This window comes from Palaemon carinicauda, chromosome 6 (genome assembly GCF_036898095.1).
Source record: "Palaemon carinicauda isolate YSFRI2023 chromosome 6, ASM3689809v2, whole genome shotgun sequence".
NCBI lineage: Eukaryota > Metazoa > Arthropoda > Malacostraca > Decapoda > Palaemonidae > Palaemon > Palaemon carinicauda.
Window position 1 is genome coordinate 126,356,393 of NC_090730.1, and position 2,500 is coordinate 126,358,892.

At 34.2% G+C, this 2,500-nt stretch overlaps 1 protein-coding gene across 1 annotated transcript in view; it reads left to right on the plus strand.

Moving 5' to 3' along the window:
• Positions 1 to 2,500, plus strand: part of LOC137643225 (DE-cadherin-like) — a 144,761-nt gene that overhangs the window by 112,721 nt on the left and 29,540 nt on the right. The gene's annotated exons all lie outside the window — the stretch shown is intronic.

Below are 2,500 nucleotides of genomic sequence, written 5' to 3' on the forward strand. Positions count from 1 at the left end.
CTTGTTTTCTTATTCCTTTTCATCTCATAATGAAGAGTAACTAATTGGATCCTAATATGCTGATCCCCAGTAATTAAGTAGGATAATGGTGAATGCAGTAAGCAATATTCCACAAGCCAGGATAATATCCATAAATAAGGCAGCAAAACACTCAAAAGTAATTAATTGCAGCCGCCCATAAATTGGATAAACCATTCCGGATTACTATCATTATGCCTTAATTTATGCTAAGTAGCATATCTACATTGGAGTCATTGCAAGAATGAAGAGTAATTAGTCGAGAATTCAGTCTCTGTTTCATATTCTCACTCTTTTTTTTTTTCAAACATGTATGTACGTTTCTTATAATATACTTTGCTTTTATACACACACAACACGCACGTATATATATATATATATATATATATATATATATATATATATATATATATATATATATATATATATTATATATAGGACAGCTCGTACGTGTGTAAGTGCGTGTGTATATGTATGTGTTTGTGTTTGAGAGAGAGAGAGCGTGAAAGAGAGAGAGAAAAATTTTTTGACTAACATTGAACGTTTCCCCTAAGAATTGGTGCCTGAAGATAAAAACTAATAAGCAGTCATATTCACATACATCCTTTAAATCCTGGATCCATTAACCCTCTCCCTTCGACTTTGATTACTGGCTATTTTTTTCCGTCTCGCTTTGTCCTTGACTTGCCTATCCATCCTTTCTGAACGCCTTCACTTGTTCTTTTCTTTTATCATAAATCTGTACCTTGCATAATCCCCTGTTTCCATTAATAAACATTTTATATTCTCATCCACTTACTAATTTTTTCATTCCCATACCCATCAGCATTTCTATCTTCGGCTCTCTTTCCTACATTTATATTCGAATCTCATCGCGCAACCACCCTTGTATGTTCTCCCCAATCTCAGTCAGGCACCGGTTAATGCCCAATCTAAAAGACACTTTGTCATTCTCATTATTTTTCAAACTTGGGCCATATGCACTGCTTATTACAAGTCTTACCTCTGCCACACCCATTCTTATTCAAACAAGCCTAGAGCCAAATCATTTGTACACTTTCACCCAATTAAAGGATCTTTACTGACACTGCAAACGCTTCACTCATCTTAGCTCTATTCATTGCCCTTCCCCTCCCATTTTTTTTTCTTTTTTTTTATACATCAACTTCATCATCATCAGCCGTTGCCATTCCACTGCAGGACAAAGGCTTCAGACATTCCCTTCCCCCATGTGTCAGTTTATGGTCAGTCTATACCTGCAAATTTTCTTAGCTTGTCAATCAATCGTTTTCTCTTCCTTCCCCTGCTTCGTTTGCAGTCTCTAGGTACCCATCAAGTTATTCTGCTTGTCCATCTCTTATCTGTCCATTGTCAGTACATGTCCTGCCCATGTCCATTTCTACTTCTTAACATGTTAGAATACGCTCTTCCTAGTTTACTCTCGTATCTATGTTGCTCTTTTTCTGTCTCTTAGTTTTATTCACATCGTTATTCGTTCCGATACTCATTGAGTTGTAACGAAGCCTATGTTCTAAGGCTTTAGAAAGGCTCCAAGTTTCTGATGTATAACTTAATCGTTTTCTTTTAGGAGAAAGTGGCATTTTAATTTTCATAGTCCCATTTTGTTTACCAAAAGCTCTCCATCCCATTTTAGCCTTCTTTTAATTTCGGTCTCGTGTCCTGGGAAAACACTTACTGTTTGCACTAAAGTACATATATTTAGTAACAGTCTCTAGAAGTTCGTCCATAACTCTCATTTTTGTTGTCTGCTTTTTTATTGAACATTATCTTAATCTTACTCATATTCACTTTCAGTCCTACATTTCTGTTTTGTCTATTCAGATCTTCTGTCATCTTTAATAATTTCTTCCATGATTCACTTAACAGATTTATGTCATCTGCAAATCTTAAGTTTTTAAGGTATTCCCCTTTAGTACTATTTCTTATATTTTCCCAATCTAAATTTTAAAAAAAATTTTAAGCATGCTATGAATAATTTAGGAGAGATACGGTTTCCCTGTCTAACTCTTTTCTCAGTCGGAATTTTCTCACTATCTCCATGTAGTAGGATAGCTATACATCCCGTATAGATATCTTCTAGTGTTCTAACATGAAATTCATCTATTTCTTGTCTTTGAAACGGCTTTCCTTACTGCTGAAATTTTGACAGAATCAAAAGTTTTCTCAAAGTCTATAAATGCCATACACAGTGGTTTGTCATACTCTTGATTTTTTCCATTTGCTAGTTAATTACATGGATATGGCCAGTTGTTGAATACCCACTTCTAAAGCATGCCTGCTTTCTAACGATTAAAACATACAACTTTTTGTCACTCAATATTAACACAACCAAGATCTAGCATAATTCTCTCCTTATTATATACATATTATATATATTTATAACTATATAATACCGTAACAGCAACAGTGACCTTAATCTTTGGATTTTATCCCATTTTTGTTTTTTTACTCTTTCCTTAAA